This window comes from Dama dama, chromosome 23, assembly GCF_033118175.1.
Source record: "Dama dama isolate Ldn47 chromosome 23, ASM3311817v1, whole genome shotgun sequence".
Lineage (NCBI taxonomy): Eukaryota > Metazoa > Chordata > Mammalia > Artiodactyla > Cervidae > Dama > Dama dama.
Window position 1 is genome coordinate 37,514,047 of NC_083703.1, and position 21,554 is coordinate 37,535,600.

Here is a 21,554-nt window from a genome sequence, read left to right on the forward strand (position 1 = left end):
AGAACCTAGTAAAACCTGAATAACTTAAAAAACAAGCTCAAATGCTGTTTTGGTATAATAGAAATGTTATAAAATTGGATGATGGTGATGAATGCACAACTCTGTATATTTACTAAATGTCATTGAGTTAGATGCTTACAATGGGTAATTAACAGTTTGCAAATTATACTCCAATAAATGTATTAAAACACATATACAAAAAAAAAAAAAAAAAGCAAACCAAAAAACCCAACAAACCTTAGTGAGCATCAGCTTTCTGTGTGATGAGAGTATTCATAACTTCTCTTCCCTTTCCTAGTTTTGGTACAAAGCTGTGGAAATAACCCCAGATAAATTTGACCCAGTTCCTTTTTTGTTCTTTTTTTTATCTTGACAAATCAGCCTCTGAAGACTGGGATGTCACCATTGCTTCAGATCCAGCCCTTACAGTGTTTTCCCTCCCATCCCAACCACTCCACTGCTTCCAGAATGTCCTTTTTCACTCCCAGAAACACAATACTGCTTTCTTAGAAAAGGAAGAGACCTTTTCTGTGACACTCCCTTCCAAGTGACACTCCCTTCACCTGGTCTAAAGTGTAATTTATGCAGCAGGAATTCCATGATGTTTGTACAGGTAGTTGGCATTTTTCCTAAATTCAATACTTGTCTTCTCTTACCGCCCACCCCCCCACCCCCCCCCACCAAATTTTGTTTCTTTAGTCTTTTTTGAGAGTGGATTTTGGGTCAAGAATGGGAATCAGTAATATGTAAGCTCACTCTTATATGTTCATATTCCTTGGCTATCTAAATTTTCTAATTTTCCTAAAGTGACCTTATATTGTTTGCATAGTTAAAAAATAAATTTCATGTAAATTCATTTAAAATGAATGTCATTAAGTTTCATCCCAGTGTTTTCTAACCAATCAATTAAATATTGCAACAAATATTTGAGCTTACAAAATGTTTTTGGATGACATTGGCTAAGTTGAAATTGTTTAAATAGAGCCATTTTTGTTCCTGTTACTATTAGTATGACAATTATATGAGCAAATTAGAGTGCACCTCTACTCAGGAGAATATAGGCAAAAATGATACAATTAATGTTTTAATTTTCTTCTGAAGCATTCTGAGTTTCAATCCTAAACTGTTATAAACAGGATAAAAACATCAGCATTTAGATTAATAACAGGATTGTTTAAAACATTTCCTTAATTATAATGTATTTAATTTTTTTCTTTTTGCTGTTTAAGGGATTTTCGTTGTTATTGTTATTGGTTTCCAGAGAAAATCCCTTACTTGTGTTTCTTAGATGACGATTTTGTGTTTTGGGATTCAGAGCTGAAAAATATGGTGGCAGTTATTCTGAAAGACTTTTCATTTTGCTTTATTAAAAATCTGTACTCAAGCAATAATTATCTTTTAGGAATAGGTCTTCAAAAAAATTTAAATCTCTGTGAATCATGAAGAAATAGAAGTTCACAAAACTGGAGGAAGGTCAGTGACTCTTGGAGGAAAAGTTTCAAAAGATAAAAGCAAGTAAATACTGCTAGGGTGTTTACTTCCCCTTGAAATGTAGAAAGACTGGAGTCACCGAAGAGCTACATGAATCCAAGATACTAGTTTTTTCTCACCTTTCTGCTTTTTGAGACACTGGAGGCACAGCCCACCTATCTCAGGAAACCAAGGAGGAGCTTCATCATTTCGAAAATGATCAATTTTTATTTTAAGACCCCACACATGACTCAGACCAAATACCTTCAAACTCTTAGAGACTCAAAAAATATCACGGAATTAGTCCTGTTTTGATAAAAATAATAGCAGCAGCAGCAGGAGAAATAAACCACAGTATCAAGATATGATACTATTAAGTTGACTCGCATAATATAAATGAAGAAAAGGAAGTAGAAAAAAGGAGCTAGTCACTATGTACTAAGACTGGGCATCCTGGAAAGTTGAGACAGTCATATTTGCAATAAAATGTTCAAGAGGTGGTTCTGTAGCAAGGTAATAGAAACATTCCTCAGAATGTGTTTTGAAACTGAGATTATCTTAGATTTCAGGGGTGGAAAGAAGAAAGAGAGGAACAACAACATCAAAAACACAAAACCAAAGGCAGTGATGGTACAAGTAGAAAACAAATCACTAAATAGTAGATATGCATATAACTATTTCAATAACTGTTTAATAAGTAAGTGAATGAAAGTTGCTCAATAGTGTCTGACTCTTGGTGAACCCATTGACTGTAGCCCGCCGGGCTTCTTTGTTCATGGAATTCTCCAGGCAAGAACCCTGGAGTGAGTAGCTATTCTCTTCTCCAGGGGATCTTCCCAACCTAAGGATTGAGGATTGAACCTGGGTCACCGGCATTGCAGGCAGATTCTTTACCATCTGAGCCCCTGGGGAAACCCTATACCAAAATATTCTAACTAAAAAGACAGAGATCGTCAGATTTTTTTTGAAAAGCCAAATCCAATTATATGCTGTCTACAAGAGACACACTTAAATTTGAAGACACTGATAGATTGAAAGTAAAAGGATCAAAACAGTGTTTCATGCTGTAAAAAGCTGGTGTGTCTATGGTATCAATGTAGACTTCAAGAAAAAGAGAATTTTATCATTTTATAGATAAAAGGGCTAATTAATTAGGAAGGCAAAATTCTAAGTGTGCATGGACTTAATTTCAAAATAAACATTTATAATTTTATCTCCCTAGTTAATCAAAGCAAAAGTTCAGAGAACTGAATGGAGAAATAGAGAAACTCACAATTGAAATTGGAGAATTTAACTGCAGTCTCGGTGACTGATAGAACAACTAAACAAAAAATCAGTAGAGGTGTAGAAGATAACTAAACTATGCTATTAATCATTTTTACCTCAATGGATATTTACAGAGTTCAATTTCCAATACATGGAATGTTTGCTAAAATAGCTCATATGTGCTAGTACATAAAAATAGTCAATAATTTCCAAAGGATTGAAATTTTACACAAAATATTCTGTCTGCAATAGAATTAAATTAGAAATTAATTATGAAAATATATCTAAAATGTCTCCAGATATTTGAAAATTAATAAACATCTGAATAATATGTGGAATGTATAAGCACCCTTTTCTCCTCTGATTGTCACATGGTTCCTCTTTTATGAGATAAGCACTGTTGCCAATTTTTCATATATTTTTCTGGAGATAGTCTATGTATTTTCAAATATATTATATATATACATATATAAATATATTCATTATACAAATGCCAGCCAGCATACACTATTTTGCAACATGTTTCCTTCATTTAACAAATGAAGTCTTTCTAAAATTAGTATATTTAAAGATGTCTTATTTGTTACAATGTATGGTTGAACCATATTTTATTTAAAGAGACTCACAGATTTATAGGGAACAAACTGAGACAGGTCTGGGCCTTGGGACCTTTTGCTGCAATGAGGCAAAGCTTGCACCTAGGCACACCTCTCCTCAAGCTACAGAATACAAAGAAACTGTATGAGACTAAAAATAACTGTGTATATGCATAATTGGGGCAAATTCTGGACCAAAAGATACAAAGCCAAAAAAAAACAAAAAACACCACCCAACCTGGATTTCTGAAGAGCCGGAAACAAAAGCAGAGTATTGCACATGCCCCACACTCAGCACCACAAAGAGGTGAGCAAACCACCTAAGCCACCCCTCCAGCCTGACCCCTGGACACATCCCTACACCTCACCTTTAATGAACGAGCTCCTGTTCCCTCAGAGAGTGAGCAAGGGAGCCTGTTACTTGTTCTTGCTCCCTCCTGCAGCAGGCATAGGAGCCCCCATAAAGCCTTCTCTGAATTTCTTGTCTGGACTCTAGCCAGTTTCTGTTGCTTGAGGAAGACCAAGAGTTCTGGTTGGTATCAAAACTAGTGGTTACCAGTGAGTAGAGAGAAGGAGAGAAGGTCAATACAGGGTTAAGGGATTAAGAGACACAAATTAAAGAAGCTACAAGAATATATTGTATAACAGAGGACATAACCAACACTTTATAATAACTATAAATGGAATATAATCTTTACAAATAATGAGTCACTGTAATGTACACCTGTAACATATAATATGGTACAGCAACTATACTTTAGGACATGTGAGTATATAGAACTCTCTTTTAAAATATGTGGACTCCTGGAAAAGCATTAAAGTAAGAATGTCTCAAAATTCTTCTTTGGAACTCAGGTGATGGAGTAGGTGAATAACAATCAGTGTGTGAAATAAACTTATATTTAAAAATTCTATGAGCAGACACTCCTAGTCACTTCATCTTTGCAGAGTGACTCAGAACTGTTCCTCTGATGTGAGTTAATACAGGGATAAGGGAGGACATGGACCTTTCAGCCCAAGATCCTCATTCTAGACATGGTACCCACCCTGCTTCTTCCACTGAATTTTAGCATAAACTCTGTGTTTCTGCCTGAAAGCCCAGGATAGTTAATCTCTTGGCAATGTGACCAGATGTGCATATCTTTTAAACTAGTGTTCCCTCTTAGCTTGTGAAGAAAATCCCAAATTAAACTCAGAGTTCATCACTGATGGGATGAAAAGTTGAGAGCAAGACTCCAGAGTCTTGCTCCTGTTCCTGGGATGCCATGCTTATACCTAGAGAAATATTCTGTCAACAAAGGGAGCCATTACAACTCGTGGGTGTGTAAAATAGTGCTGTTTGATCTCAAAGTAAATACCGTGGAGTGTCTTTTACTACTGTAATCAAAACTACTGTAATCAACAGTTTAGCATTTTTTGGAAGGAACATCAGGACACTAGGGCTTTCCTGGTGGCTCAGATGGTGAAGAATTTCCCTCTAATGCAGGAGACCTGGGTTCAGTTCCTGGGTTGGGAAGATCCCCTGGAGGAATATTCTTGCCTGGAGAATCCCGTGGACAGAGGAGCCTGGCAGGTTTCAGTCCATAGGATTGCAAAGAGTCAGATACGACTGAGCACAGCAAACACACTATACCTTCTATTTTTTTTTTTTTTTAATATCTAAAGTCAACAAGCTGTGCATACATATGTGCTCAGTCGTCGCCAACTCTTTTATGATCCCATGGACTGTAGCCTGTCAGGCTTCTCTGTCCATGGGATTTTCCAGGGAAGAATACCAGAATGGTTTGCCAGTTCCTTATCTATGGGATCTTTGTGACCCAGGGATTGAACCTTCAACTCTTGCGTCTGCAGCTTTGTAAGTGGATTCTTTACCACTGTGCCACCTGGGAAGCCCCAGCAAAGCAGACATTAACATTTGCTAAATCTGGTTCTTAAACACATAGATGTTTTGCCGTCGATTTTCTGTCAGAGGTATTTTGTAATTAAAAAAAAGTGTTTTATAAAAGAAAACATTGCATTTTAACCAAACATGATTGTAAAATCATGTTTGTTTTATTAAACTGTTTATCATACACTGTCTTCTTCCATACGACAAAATTAAAATTTATCTGGCTGCCATCCAAAATATGTGGCAAATGAGTTAGCTGGGACTTGACACTACTTCCTACCTCTCTGTTCTTTATTGATCTTTGGCTTGTCTGCCTTTTCTTGGGAGCACAGCGCTGTGGAAAGAACACTGGCCAGATCAACTGAGAAAACACAGTAACAAAGAAAACTGAATAACAAATAGCAGTCTGTTTCCAATGCAAAGGGAAGAATGGCAACCCCAACTAGTAAGTGTTTAACTCTATCAACAGCTCAGGTTAAAGTATATTAACTATAGGCTCTATCATCAGATTTCACTGGGTCAGAGAGATGCATGTGTTCTATGCACAGAAAAGCAAGCCATCCATCACACATGAAGGCTACCCAGGATCCAGTGTGCTGGGGCGGGCCTGCCCCATTCTCCAGCCGAGCAGCAGAGCTCTGCCATGTGGTTCTCATCAAAGCCCTCAAAAGTGCATTTCACATCATAATCTAAAGAGACGACCCTAGATTAAATGCAGGCCCAAGACACATACGTTTCAGGGCTTGGTAGAGGTATTTCCATGGTATAACATATGTAGTCATTTCTGGTACATAAATTGGATTTTTACAGGCCCTTACAGAACCCATAAAGAACCCTCCTACATTTTATATTCTGACAATACTCTGTCTAAATCGTTGACATTTATCCTTTGGCTTGTGTTAATTGGGTGGTATGGCTTCTGTGTCCTTGTAGGATGACTTTGAGATTTTAGTGTTGAGGAGCAAGAAATGGAGAGGAAAGGAACAAGTGGGCTCCATGGGGGCAGTGAGGTGATAGCGGGGTGGGTGAGTGGGGAGTGGGGAAACTGATAGGGAAAGGGCAGAGCCATAATCAGAGGATCCACCCAAACCTAGGAGGCCTCCTCCTCACCTGCTTCAGAGACCACCCTCTGCTCGGCATCAACAGCCCATTGAGACCCAAACCTCTTAGCCTCCGAGGATACAGAATAATGGTCCCCCGAAGATGTCCACATTCTAACTCCCAGAACCAGTGAATATGGAGGATACAGAATAATGGTCCCCCGAAGATGTCCACATTCTAACTCCCAGAACCAGTGAATATGTTCTCTTCTATGGTAAAAGAGACTTTGCAGAACTGACTTACTTAAGGATGTTGGGATTGGGAGGTTAGCCTATCACTTGAAGGGGCACAGTGTAATCACATGGGTCCTTATAGGAGAAAGGGAGAAGGATCCAACTCACTGAAGGGGATGTGGTGAGGAAAACAGAGATCAGAGAAAGAGAGACACAAACAGACAGATCAAAGATCTTGGTTCTGAAGATGGAGGAGGGGTCATGAGCCTAGGAGTGGAGGTGCCTCTAAAAGGCCAGGAGCAAAGCTAGGGAATGGATTCTCCCCTACAACCTCCAGAAGGAACCAGGCCCTGTCGACATTGATTTTAAGACTTCTGATCTTTAGTGCTGTGAGATAACACAACTGTTGTTTAAGCCACCAAATCTGTGACAATTTCTTGCGGCAACAATAGGAAACTAGTATGTCTCTCCACTCACTGAAGAGTTACTGTTTTATAGCTCCGCTCTTCCAAATCTTGATGGCCTCTCCAGGCTTCAAAGTTTGTGTCATTACTGACTATGAGGAAAACCTGTTGTGTTTTAATATGCTGAGCATACTTTCCTCTAAACAAATTATGAACCTAATGTGAAAGACTCTCACTGGGGCCACAGAAACGGGTACTATTCCACTTATATGTCAACTGACAAGAAACACCCACAGGACAAGGTAGCCACTGAGAGTAAGAAAAACCCACCTGCATGAGCATCCTCCTTGTCTTTCTTACACCATCTTGGGAATATTAACTTTCAGGAAAACAAAAGTTCTCAACTTGCTGAAGGAATACTTTTCAGCTAAAAGCACTGAAACAAAAATCTCCCCTCATAAACATAAGCATATTTCCAAGAACCACAGATGCCTGAGAAAACATGAAAAAAGAGCTGACACTTAAGGAAACATAATTTTCATACTAGACCAGAGGAAAATAATCATTAGTATCCTTAGAGAGATGAGAGGTTATCCCAACAAGAAAAATAAGGGTAATCTGATCACAAAGGTGATCAGAGTAGTTGGAAAATAGAAACAATCATTATTCCCCAACTCCACAAACACATTTCACTACATAAGCTGAATTACATAATGGAAATGTGAAGATTAAATTGAACCTGAAAACAAGAGCTGAAGGATTATTCAGGAATAGAGTGAAAAATAAAGAGTAATGAATTATAAGGAAAAAGAGGCAAGGAAAAATAGGTAAAGAGTCCACTGAAAGTCTAGCATGACTTTTGGAGGGGGGAAGTCATATCAGATACATCTAATTGAAATTCTTGGTAAGGATAGAGTTATTTAGGTGCCAAAAAAGAAAGAAAGGAAGAAAGGGGGAGAAGGAGAGAAGAAAGGAGGAACGAAACAAGGAAGAAATGGAGAGAGGTAAGAAGCGAAGGAAGGGAGGGAGGGAGGGAAAAGGGCAAAGTGCAAAACAGGTTACCTACAAATTTTTAAGTAGACTAGCATATGGCTCCACATCTGCAAGAAATCCATAGAGCAATATATTATATCCATAGAAAAATAATTTTAAGCTTGGGACTCAAATACAGAACCAAAACATCATATAATTTTGAAGGCAGAAAAAAAAAAAAGATTTTCAAATAGGAAGATTCTATAGAAAGTTTACCTCCCTGGAACCCATTCCTAAGGAATTACTAGATGGCGTACTTCACTAAATAACAACAATGAAGTTGGGGAAAAGCCATCACGGAGTTCAAGAAATAATGCAAAGTAATGAAACCAGTAAAGTCATCACATTTTAATTCTATATGCTTTTGACGCACAATACAACTTAGGAAACCATTACTTGAAAAGTAGAAGAATCAAGGTCTTAAAATAATAAAAATCTGCAAATATCAATTCCACATGCTTTTCAGAAAGTCAGTCCAATGGGTAGACAAAAAGAGGGTTTGAAGTGCCAAATTGCTGACTGTTCAGCTGCTGAGAGAAGAAAGTAAAGAAGATGGACTGTCAGCTTTTATAGAAAAACATAAGGTTACCAATCTGGAGAATAATAATATGATGTATAACTTTCAAACCACAAAAATATTGAAAAAGGAAGGGCAGAAGGGATAAAGGGATGAGGGAGAATGAAGAAAGGAAACAGGAAAAGAAATAAGAACACAATAGTTTAAAATGAAAGTAAAATAAATGGCAAATATAAGCCAAGGTAGGAAGTACAATACTAAATATTTCAATTAATGCAGTAAAAATAAATGGGTAAAATCCAGTGTGTGTGGGAGGGCAGGGGGATTCTTAGACTGACCCTAAAATAGAAAGCATAAACAACTTAAGAATACATACATAAATCACTGTCTACAGAATACACACATAAATCAAAATGCTACAAAAATGGAAAATAATGGGATAGAAATAGATAAACTAGTAAATGTTAGCACTTTGGCACTATTACTGTGAGCCAAAACATAACTAAAGCAGAAAACATATTTTGTTAAAAAGACACAAATAAGAGAAGTACCTTTCCTGGAACAGGAAGAGAGAGAGAGGAATGTAAGAGTGGTTAAAAAAAAACTGATCAATATTCAGTTCATTTCAGTCACTCAGTCATGTCCAACTCTTTCTGACCCCATGAACCTCAGCATGCCGGGCCTCCCTGTCCATCACCAACTCCTGGAGTCCAACAAACCCATGTCTGACTCAATGGACATCCAACCATCTCATCCTCTGTCCTCCTCCTTCTGCCCTCAATCTTTCCCAACATCAGGGTTTTTTCAAATGAGTCAGCTCTTCTCATCAGGTGGCCAAAGTACTGGAGTTTCAGCTTCAACATCAGTCTCTCCGATGAACACCCAGGACTGATCTCCTTTAGGATGGACTGGCTGGATCTCCTTGCAGTCCAAGGGACTCTCAAGAGTCTTCTCTAACACCACAGTTCAAAAGCATCAATTCTTCGGCGTTCAGCTTTCTTTATAGTCCAACTCTCACATCCATACAATATAATAGAGCACATTTACAGAATGAAAGACAAAACCAGTACACTATCTCAACTGATGCTGAAAAAGTATTTGATAAAATTCAACACCCTTCATGATTAAAAAAACAAACAAACACAACACTCAACAAAGTAGGAATAGAAGGAAACTATCTCAACATAATATAAGCCATATGTGAAAAACTCAGAGTGAACATCACACTCAGTGATAACACTGAAAACTCTTCCTCTACAATTAGCAACAAGACAAGAATGCCTATTTTCATCTTTTCTACTCTACATAGTAGTAAGTTCTAGCCAGAGAAATTAGGCAAAAATAAATAAATAAAATGCATCCTAACTGGAAAGGAAGAAGTAAAATTATCTTTGTCTGCCTATGATATGATCTTCTATGCAGAAAAACCTAGAGATTACACACTGCTAGGACTAATCAATGAATTGAGCAAGCAGCAGGATACAAAGTCAATACACAAAAATTGGCTGCACTTCAATACAGTAGCAATAAACAATCTGAAAAGAAAATTACAAAAACTATTCCATTTACAACAGCATCAAAAAAATAACATACTTGGAAATTAAGTTAACTAGGAAGGTAAAAGACTTGTACAATGAAAACTAAAAAAAAAAATTAGTGAAAGAAATTAAACAAGATATAGTAAATGGAAACACATCCCATATTTATTGATGGAAAACTAAATATAAGATGACAGTACTACTCAAAGCAATCTACAGGTTCTATGCAATCCTTATCAAAATCCCAACCTCATTATTTGTAGAAATAGAAAAAAGTCATTCTAAAATTTCTATACAAAAAAGATCTTCACGACCCAAATGATCACAATGGCGTGATCACTCACCTAGAGTCAAGTGGAATGTGAAGTCAAGTGGGCCTTAGGAAGCATCACGACAAACAAACAAAGCTAGTGGAGGTGATGGAATTCCAGTTGAGCTATTTCAAATCTTGAAAGATGATGCTGTGAAAGTGTTGCACTCAATATGCCAGCGAATTTGGAAAACTGAGCAGTGACCACAGGACTAGAAAAAGGCAGTTTTCATTCCAATTCCAAAGAAAGGCAATGCCAAAGAATGCTCAAATTACCACACAATTGCATTCATCTCACACACTAGTAAAGTAATGTTCAAAGTTCTCCAAGCCAGCCTTCAACAGTACATGAACCGTGAACTTCCAGATGTTCAAGCTGGATTTAGAAAAGGCAGAGGAACCAGAGATCAAATTGCCAACATCCATTGGATTATTGAAAAAGCAAGAGAGTTCCAGAAAAACACCTACTTCTGCTTTATTGACTACACCAAAGCCTTTGACTGTGTGGATCACAACAAACTGTGGAAAATTCATCAAGAGATGAGAATACCAGACCACCTGACCTGCCTCTTGAGAAACCTATATGCAGGTCAAGAAGCAACAGTTAGAACTGAACATGGGACAACAGACTGGTTCCAAATAGGGAAAGGAGTACGTCAAGGCTGTATATTGTCACCCTGCTTATTTAACTTATATGCAGAGTACATCATGAGAAATGCTGGACTGGATGAAGCACGAGATGGAATCAAGATTGTAGGGGGAAATATCAATAACCTCAGATATGCAGATGACACCAGCCTCATGGCAGAACGCGAAGAAGAACTAAAGAGCCTCTTGATGAAAGTGAAAAAGGAGAGTGATAAAGTTGGCTTAAAACTCAACATTCAGAAAACTAAGATCATGGTATCTAATCCCATCACTTCATGGCAAATAGATGGGGAAACAGTGGAAAGAGTTACAGACTTTATTTTTTTGGGCTCCAAACTCACTGAAGATGGTGACTGAAGCCATGAAATTAAAAGACGCTTGCTCCTTGGAAGAAAAGTTATGACCAACCTAGACAGCATATTAAAAAGCAGAGACATTATTTTGCCAACAAAGGTCCGTCTAGTCAAAGCTATGGTTTTTCCCGTAGTCATGTATGGATGTGAGAGTTGGACTATAAAGAAAGCTGAACACCAAAGAATTGGTGCTTTTGAACTGTGGTGTTGGACAAGACTCTGGAGAGTCCCTTGGACAACAAGGAGATCCAAAAAGTCCATCCTAAGGGAAATCACTCCTGAATATTCATTGGAAGGACTGATATTGAAGCTGAAACTCCAATACCTTGGCCACCTGATGCAAAGAACTGACTCATTGGAAAAAAACCCTTATGCTGGGAAGGATGAAGGCAGGAGGAGAAGGGGACGACAGAGGATGAGATGGCTGGATGGCATCACCGACTCAACGGATATGAGTTTGAGTAAGCTCTGGGAGTTGGTGACAGGCAGGGAGGCCTGGCGTGCTGCAGTCCATGGGGTCGCAAAGAATCAGACAGAACTGAGCAACTGAACTGAACTGAACTGAACATTTCTATGGAATCTCAAGTAACCTCGTATAGCCAAAACAATTTTTTATAGGAAGAACAGTCCTGATTTCAAAACTTACTACAAAGTTACAGTAATCAAAACTCGAAACAGTGTGTTACTGGCACATACATAGACCAAGGGAATAGAATAGAGAGCACAGAAATAAATCCTTGTATATATGATCAAATTATTTTTGACATGGCTGCCTAGACCATTCAGTGGGGAAAGGATCAGTTCAGTTCAGTTCAACTCAGTCACTATATAGGGAAAGGATAGTCTTACCAACAAATTGTGCTGGGAAGACTGGATATCCAACGCAAAAGAATGAAGATAGATCCTTACCTAACATCATATACAAAATAAAACCCAAATGTAAGACATAATACTATAAAACTCATAGGAAAAAGCATAGAACAAAACTTTCACAAACTGGATTTTGGCATTGATTTCCTGGCTATGACATCAAAAGCACAGGCAATAGAATAAAAATTATTAATTGGATTTTATGAGAAATTAAAAATGTTGTACATCAAAGACAATCTTGACAGAGTAGAAAGGTAACCCCACAGAAAGGAAGTATTTGCAAATCATATATCTGATAAGGGCTGCTGCTGCTGCTGCTAAGTCGCTTCAGTTGTGTCCGACTCTGTGCAATCCCATAGACAGCAGCCCACCAGACTCCCCTGTCCCTGGGGTTCTCCAGGCAAGAACACGGGAGTGGGTTACCATTTCCTTCTCCAATGCATGAAAGTGAAAAGTGAAAGTGAAGTCACTCAGTCGTGTCCAACTCTTAGCGACCCCACAGACTACAGCCTACCAGGCTCCTCCGTCCATGGGATTTTCCAGGAAAGAGTACTGGAGTGGGTTGCCATTACCTTCTCCGTCTGATAAGGGAGTAGTACCCAAAATATAGAGAACAACAACATAAAATTAAACAGTATAAAAACTTGGCAAAGGACTTGAAGAGATATTTCTCTGAAGATATATAAATGGTCAATAAAAACATGAAAATATGATCAATATCACTCATCATTAGGAAAATGAAAAGTCAATAGTAAAATGAGATACCATTTCCCAGCCATGTCAAATCAAAAAGTCCAGAAAATAAGAAGTGTTGGCAAGGGTGTGAGGGAACTGGAACACTTGTGCATTGTTGGTGGGAATGTCAAGTCATAAAGGTACTGTGAAAAGCATTATGGCAGCTCCTCAAAAAAATTAAAAATAATATTGCCACATTTTCAGCCATTTGTTCTTGGTATACACACAAAATAATTAAAAGCATGGTCTTGAAGAGATATTTGCACATGTCAATAGCAACGTTATTCACAACTGAAACTTGGTTACAACCCAAGTGTCCATCAATGAGTGAATGGGTGTGTATAATGTGGTATAACCATGAAATATTACACAGCCTTAAAAAGGGAGGAAATTCTGCAATATGCTCTAATATGGATGAACCCCATGGACATTATGCTAAGTGAAATAATCCAGTCACAAAAAGAAAATTTACATGAAATACTGAAGATAGTCAAAATCATAGAGACAGAAGTTAAAATTATGGTTTCCAGGAACTGGCAGGAAATAAATGGGGACTTACTGTTTAGTGGGTATAGGATTCCAGTCTTACAAGATGAAAAGAGTTATGGAGACGGACAGTGGTGACAGTTGCAAAACATTATGAATATATATATAATATCACTAAGTTGTACACTTTAAAATGATTAAGATGGTGAATTTCATGTTATGTCTATTTTGCCACAATGAAAAAAATTAGAAAAAAAGAGATGCTGAACTTCCTTTATAATTAATTAAATAAAACTTAAAACAATAACAAAGGTAGAGATCAAAAACACTGCAACAGAAATGAATAATGTCTTGAATGTGCTAGTTAGTAGACTGTATATGGCTGAGAGAAGAATCCCTGAGCTTGAGGAGACCTCAATAGAAATTTTCAAGAGAAAAAAGAATGAAAAAGAAGTAACAGACTATCCAAAAACTGTGAAACAAATACAAAAGGTATAACATACACATAACAGAAACTCCAGAAGGAAAAGAGAGAGAGAAAAAGTATAAAATATTTGAATCAATAATGACTAAGGGGATTTCGCCGGTGGTGCAGTGTTTAAGAATCTGCCTTACAATGCAGAAGATGCTTGTGGGAGAACTAGGGTCCCACATGTGGCAGGGCAACGGGGCCCACATACCACAGCTACTGAGCCCACACTCTAGAGCCTGCAAGTCACAACTACTGAAGCCCATGCTCTGCAACTAGAGTCCAAGTGCTTCAACAAAAGATCCCAGATGATGCTCAGTAAGATCCCCCATGTTGCAACCAAGACCCAGTGCAGCCGAATAAATAAATAAACTTTAAAAAATGACTGAGAATTTTTCCCAAATTAAAGTTCAACACCAAACCACAGACCAGGAAGCTCAGAAACAGAATTGCAGAATAAATGCAATAAAACAAAACCCCCAAAACTCTACACCTAGGCATATCATTTTCAAAGTGCACAAAGTCAAAGATAAAAAATATTAAGGAATTCGTCAGGTAAAAAACAACAACAACAACAAACCCCCACAACCTTATCTATTAAGGAACAAGGATATGAATTATATAAAAAAATCTCAGAAATCATGCAAGAAGAAAGTGGAGTGAAATATTTTAAATGTTGAGGGAAAAAAAAAAAGCCAATACTTCAGAATTCCGTACCCTTCAAAAGTGAGGGATAACGACTTTCTCAAGCAAACAAAAGTTGAGGGAATTTATTGCTAGAAGGGGCTTTCCAGGTGGTGCTAGTGGTAAAGAACCCACCTGCCAATCCAGGAGACACAAGAGATGTGGGTTCGATCCCTGGGTAGGCAGATCCCCTGGAAGAGGGCACAGCAACTCAGTCCAGTACTCTTGCCTGGAGAGTCCCATGGACAGAGGAGCCTGGTGGGCTATAGTCTATAGCATTGCAGAGAGTCAGACATGACTGAAGTGGCTTAGCATGCACACACGTGCATATGTAGGGCAAGGGGTATATGGAAACTCTGCTTTCTGCTCCGTTTTTACTGTAAACTACTATAAAAAAAAAATAAAGTCTGTTTCCTTAAGTAGAGGGAAGAATTAATCAATACAGAAGAAAAATTAAATTGAAACATTACCAGTAGAAGTACAGACATTATCAATAAAACCAACAGTTTAAAAGTGGCAAGTGTGATCAAGAACATTAACTGAAAAAAGACTTCTGAACCTTCTAAAAATGACTAACATTATAAACATATATTTATACCACGCATGTCTGCCGTTACTCAGTCCAGAAACAGCGCCATTTAAGCAAAGTAAGCAGAGAAAGAGAGGTCCTGCCAGATTCTGATGAAGAATACAATGACAGAATTGTCTTATAATTCAAAACATTTGTAGAAAAATAGCCTATGAGAATTAAGTGCATTCAGTATACTGGAGTCAAAATCATTGAACAATTTAGTTTTAAAAGTTTGGTGGAAAATGAAGTGCAATTTTAAATCCTTTAACTGAGTGTTTCCAGAAAAGTTCTCGGTCCCCACAAAAAGAAGCCTAATATAATCTCCTCTTTGAGCTCTAAAATGATTTAAAATAAAAAAAGTCAATAATTTTAAAGCCTTAAATTAATGCACTTCCACAGAATATTTGTGGCATCCTCATCTTATCTGGAAAGTCTCTATTCAATCCCCCCAAACTTCTCTTTAAAAAGATATAAAGGCACATGAGAGGAAGGAAGCAGTCCTCTTCCAAAACGCTAGTCAATTATGCTTCCATTTTCTCCACCTCCAGCCAAGACTACCATAAGGACTGTTATAAAGTCTATCCGTTGACTTTTTTATAAATAGGTCATTTCAGAACAGAAAGCCTCAGATCTAATAAAAAGGTGATCTATGGCAGAACTTTGCCAAAAAGGAAAAAGCAAAGAAATAAAAACAAGAGATAGTGACAGAGAGAAGGAGAGAGAAGGCAGGAACAGAGGGAGGAGGAAGATGGCAAGACAAAACAAAACAAAGGCAACAAAAACAACCCCACAGGCTGTAAAAATTCTCAAAAATATTGGACAGTGTCAAGGCTCTGATTGTGACCTTCACTGCAGAATTCTCAGATAACTGAAGGGCTGCTGCCCCCTCATGGTGAACTGAAAGATCTCCTTTAGAAGCACGGATTCTGCAGTCACACATTTATTAATATATCCTGACTTCTCCTTTTTTGAACTATTTTTTTTTTTAAAAGCCACAAACATTTTCTATAGAAAACACCCACTTTTCTTGACATATAATTAAAAATAACTGATTTAATTTTTGATGACTGTGGTATTATATAGCACATGCATAGGAAAGGAATAAAATATAGAAATTCACTTTTAAGTTTTTACTTGGATTGAGATGTCAAACTCTTTCTTCCCAAACATGACTGTGGGGCGAAACAGTCTGATGTTACATGTTACAATTCTTCCTTGAACACACACTCCACAAATCTAACAGTGAAATTACAAAGTTTAGAGAATAGTAAAGTTGAAAGTGATCTTATGGCCTCATGTCCACCTTCCCTGAAACAACCTGACTGAAAAATCAAAAATATTTCCTTCTTGTCTTTTGTATTGTCTTTCCAATTTCACGTCTTATGTCAAGCCATGTGATCCTAGCTATAGAAATGGGCAAACTCAATAAATTCACCTGCAAGAAACTTTCGTATCTTATAGCAAAGCAAAGCCGCATGCCTTTTTCTTCTTCAGGGGAGAATATGCTGTAGTGTGAATTTTGATCCAGGCAAAAAAATGACCTCAAAATCTAATCTTTTAATTGCCTGTCTCATCCTACTAGAATATGAATTCCAGGAAAGTAGGGAACTTGTCTATCTCATTCTAGGTCATAGGCAATTTAAAACACTTCTGTGTCAATGCAAAAATTAACGTTGGTGTTTACACAATGACAATCATTTTTTTCCCCACTAGCACCTGTATCTTGGCTGCATTTTTCAAAGCACCTGATGCCATATGGACAAAAATTTCTCCATCTATCCACAAAACTACATTAGTTTTCACTTAAAATTCAAAGAGGAGCCGGCCCCTCGTGCCCACGACACACGTGGAAGTGGCAAAGGCGGGTCTTGTTCAGGGATATCTCGCCCGTCCTGAAGGACCCCGACTCCCGCCTCCTGGTGAATCGCCTGAAAAAGGCCCCCAGTGGCAGAATCGACCCCATCGCCGGGCCTAGACTCCCGCGGTTTCCTTGTTTGATCTGTCCCTGGCCCAGGAGCTGGGCTTGGGCTACGTTCTCATCCGAAATCAAGGGAAGCTGCCGGCCCCCACCGTGCACGCCTCATATGCGCTGAAATACTGGAGGCTGAACTGAAAATCCAGAGAGATGCCCTGGGACCGGGGCTGAAGGTGGTGGTTGTGGACTGTTCTGCCCACCACTGGTGGAACCATGCGCGCCGCCTGGGAGCTTCAGGGCCACTTGCGGGCTGAGGTTGCTGGAGTGTGTGAGCCTGGTGGAGCTGACCTCACCGAAGGGCAGGGAGAAGCTGGGTGGCTGTGGCCTTCTTCTCCCTCCTGCAGTATGAATGACCCCAAACCCAAGCCACCTGGAAGAAGAGAGGACCAGCATGGGCAGATGCAGCAACCCCCACTGGCCACCAGGGGGCACTGGCTGCCCGCCTGGACTTGCTCTGTGTCTCTGCCCCTCGGGTCCTTGCTGGGCTCTGGAAGCCCCATGGCTGGGAGCTGCCGGCTGGTTGATAGTGGAATGAGAATAAACAACTTTCTAGGAAAAAAAAATTCAAAGAGGATGAACTTTGAGAAACTACTGAATTTACTTCGATCTCTATTTTCAAATACTAACCTAATGCTTATGCTTTGTAAGTCAAGACTCATTCTTGAAAAAAAGAAAAGCTCCTTGTATCTAGCTTTACTGGAAGCATAATAAATACTGTAAGATATTTAAAGTGTATATCATGATGATTTTATATAAATATGGGTTGTGAAAGCATTTCCCCCGTCTAGTTAATTGATGCATCTAAGATGCAACTTATACAAATTATATTCATCACTGGGGCCTGAAATGGGGTTCCCAATAGCTGCATCTTAATTCTTAGAAACTAAGTGAACTTTGGTATTTCCATACCTTCTTTGAATGCTTCAATAAGAACCTCTTCTCCATCAAATCTGTGTAAAAACTAAGACTTTTATAACTTTGTTCACCTACTTCGTCCCCACTTCAGCCCTATAACTGTTTTGAGCTCCCACTTAGATATTAACATGATTTGAGAACAAATCTGAATTCCTGTATTTTGCACATTCTTCAAATTTTTCCAAAGTTGGAAGAGAAAATCTAAAGGTAAAAGTCTATTTTTAATTTTATTACCAAGTCTGATTTGTGTAGAAATTAAATAAATCTCCCAAAATAAATTTTATACACACACAGACATATTCACAGTAGGACCTCAATGGGTGCTCATCATATTATTCTTAATAACATATCTACATTATCCATATTCTCTTATAAAGATGAAAAAATTAATGAAATAAAAACAAAAGAATACATGGTTGCTATATTATCAGATTAAACAAAATTCAAAATGCAAATAGATTTAGCAATAGGGAGTTTATGTAATAATAAAAGATACAATCATAAAGAATATATATGTTCTGTTTCTTTATGGACTAAATAACATAAAGCTGAATCTTACAGCTCTATAGGAACTCAATAAAATCATCTATTATGATAATACCCTTTAATACAACTCTTTCAGAATTTGATGGCTCAAATATACAAAATAACAATGTATAAAACTTTATTCTCTAGCATTGAAACATGTATATTATCAATCATGAAACAGATCGCCAGTCCTGGTTTAATGCATGAGACAAGTGCTCAGGGCTGGAGCACTAGGATGACCCAGAGGGATGGGATGGGGAGGGAGGTGGGAGAGGGGTTAAGGATGGGGAACACAAGTAAATCCATGGCTGATTCATGTCAGTGTATGGCAAAAACCACTACAATATTGCAAAGTAATTAGCCTCCAACTAATAAAAATAAATGAAAAAAAACTTTATTCTCTATAAATGATATATATTAAACTTCTGATATCCATGAAACATTTTTTAAAATGAATCAAAATTTCAACTCTATTGGCTGTGTAATCTTGGGAAAGTTACTGATTTTTCTGAGTTTCTATTTCCTTTTCTGTAAAATAAAAATTGTCACACCTGCACTTCCCTGGTAGTCCAGTGGTAAAGAATTCACCTGCCAATGCAGGGGACACAGGTTTGGTCCCTCATCCAGGAAGATCCCACATGCCACAGGGCAACTAAGCCAGTGAGCCACAACTGCTGAGCCCACATGCCCTAGAGTTCAGGCTCCACAAAAGGAGAAGCCACTGCAATGAGAAGCCCGCACAAGGAAACAAAAAGTAGCCCTTACTCGCCACTAGAGAAAGCCCAAACACAGCGATGAAGACCCAGCACAGCCAAAAACTAATAAATAAACCTAAAAAAAGAAAGAGAATATTATGAACCTAGAAAGTAAAAAACACTAAAGAGATTAACGAATTTCAGTAGGATTTATGTTTATAAGAAACGTATAAGCTAAATTTTATTACAGAGAAAAATAAATAAGAAAAAACAGTGGTACATGATAGTAACAATAAAATGCCTCGGAATACATTATGCTGTGCTGAGCCTAGTTGCTCAGTCATGTCTGACTTTTTGCAATCTCATGGACTGTAGCCCACCAGGCTTCTCTGTCAATGGGATTCCCCAGGCAAGAATACTGGAGTGGGTTGCCCTGCCCTCCTCCAGGGGATCTTCACAACCCAGGAACTGAACTGGGGTCCCCTGCATTGCAGGTGGATTCTTTACTGTCTGAGCCTCCAGGGAAGCCCAGGAATACATTATAGGGGGTGTGAATGAAGGAGATTCTGAAATTTTATTGAAAGACATAAAAGAAGAACTCAATAATTGGAAAGATATGCCATGTTTCTGGATGGGAAGAGTTCTTAAAATGTCAGCTTATAAATTAATACACAAATGTAATGAGGCTCCTGTCAGAATTTCAAAGAACTTTATTTTCTAATTGGATAAAATGATTGCTAAGATAAGTTGTTTAAAAAAAAAGTAGTGGGGGGGGGGAAGCTTGCTTTATAAACATACTACAAATCATTATGGTTCACACAGGACACATTTGCTGAACAGGAAAGAATCAAAAACTTATTTAACTGCCTGTCTATTGATTGAAAAAACATCCAGGACCAGTCTAGTACTTTGGTCCCTTCACTTCCAAATTTCACCCATATGTCAGGAATCACACGTTTATAATCATGATTCACTCCCAGAATCTCAATATCAAGCATCTCTCCACTACTGCCTATATTTCCAGCTCATGGCTTTAACATATCGATTCTGAAATATTTGGCCTAAGAGGGACACTCATTCTTCAATTCTACCACTTTCCCCAATCAATTTCCTGTTGACCCCACTAGTTAACAATGACTGCTCACTTATGCGTGGAATCTAAACAATATAACTAGTGAATATAACAAAAAAGCAGCAGACTCACAGATACACGGAAGAAAGTGGTGGTGACCTTGGGGCAAGCCAAGGGGAGAGGAGCAGTACAGTGGTGGGGGATTACAGAATGCATAGCATACGACTGAGTGAGAATGCGTGCACATGCTGCAAGGATAGCTTGACAATACAGGGAATATAGCCATTACTTTATAATAACTATGAATGGAGTTAAATTTTTTAAAATTGTGATTTATTACATTCTATACCTGTGTTGTTGTTCAGTCACTAAGTGGTGTCCAACTCTTTGCAACCCCATAGACTGCAGGATTCCAGGCTTCACTGCCCTTCACTGTCTCCCAGAGCTTGCTCAAACTCATGTCCATTGAGTCAGTGATGCCATCCAACCATTTCATCCTATTGTCCTCTTCTCCTTTGGCCTTCGATCTTTCCCAGCATCAAGGTCTTTTCCAATGAGCTGACTCTACATATTAGGTGGCCAGAGTATTGGAGCTTCAGTATCAGTCCTTCCAGTGAATATCCAGGGTTGATTTCCTTTTAGGATTGACTGGTTTGATCACCTTCCTGTCCAAGGGACTCTCAAGTCAACTGTAATGTATGTAAAATTGTACAGCGACTATAGTGTGGATAGCACCTGCATGCTCAGCGGTGTCTGACTCTTTTTTTGCGGCCCCATGAACCGTAGCCCACCAGGCTCCTCTGTCCACTGGATTTCCCTGGCAAGAACATTGGAGTGGATTGCCATTTCCTATTCCAGGGGATCTTTCTGACCCTGGGATTGAACACAGGTCTCCTTTTCCTGCACTAGCAGGAAGATTCTTGCAACTACGTTGTTGCTCTTCATCACTAAGTCATGTCCAACTGTTTGTGACCCCAGGGACTGTAGACTGCCAGGCTTCTCTGTAAATAGGATTTCCCAGGCAAGGATACTGGAGTGAATTGCCATTTCCTTCTTCAGGAGATCTTCCCCATCCAGGGATTGAAATTGCGTCTCCTGCTGGTCAAGCAGATTCTTTAACTAAGTAATTTGAACAACTTGACTGTATATTCATGGTGAGATAAACACCTTAAGGTCAAAAAAGAATGCAAGTGAATTTTGACATTTTCTTAGCAGGTTAATGCTTGGTAGTTCTCTCGGTATTGCAACTCTGAACTCA

At 38.4% G+C, this 21,554-nt stretch overlaps 1 pseudogene; it reads left to right on the forward strand.

Moving 5' to 3' along the window:
• Positions 1-3,612: 3,612 nt before the first annotated feature.
• LOC133044248 (adenine phosphoribosyltransferase-like) lies at positions 3,613-17,545 on the forward strand (annotated as a pseudogene).
• The last annotated feature ends 4,009 nt before the right edge of the window (positions 17,546-21,554 follow it).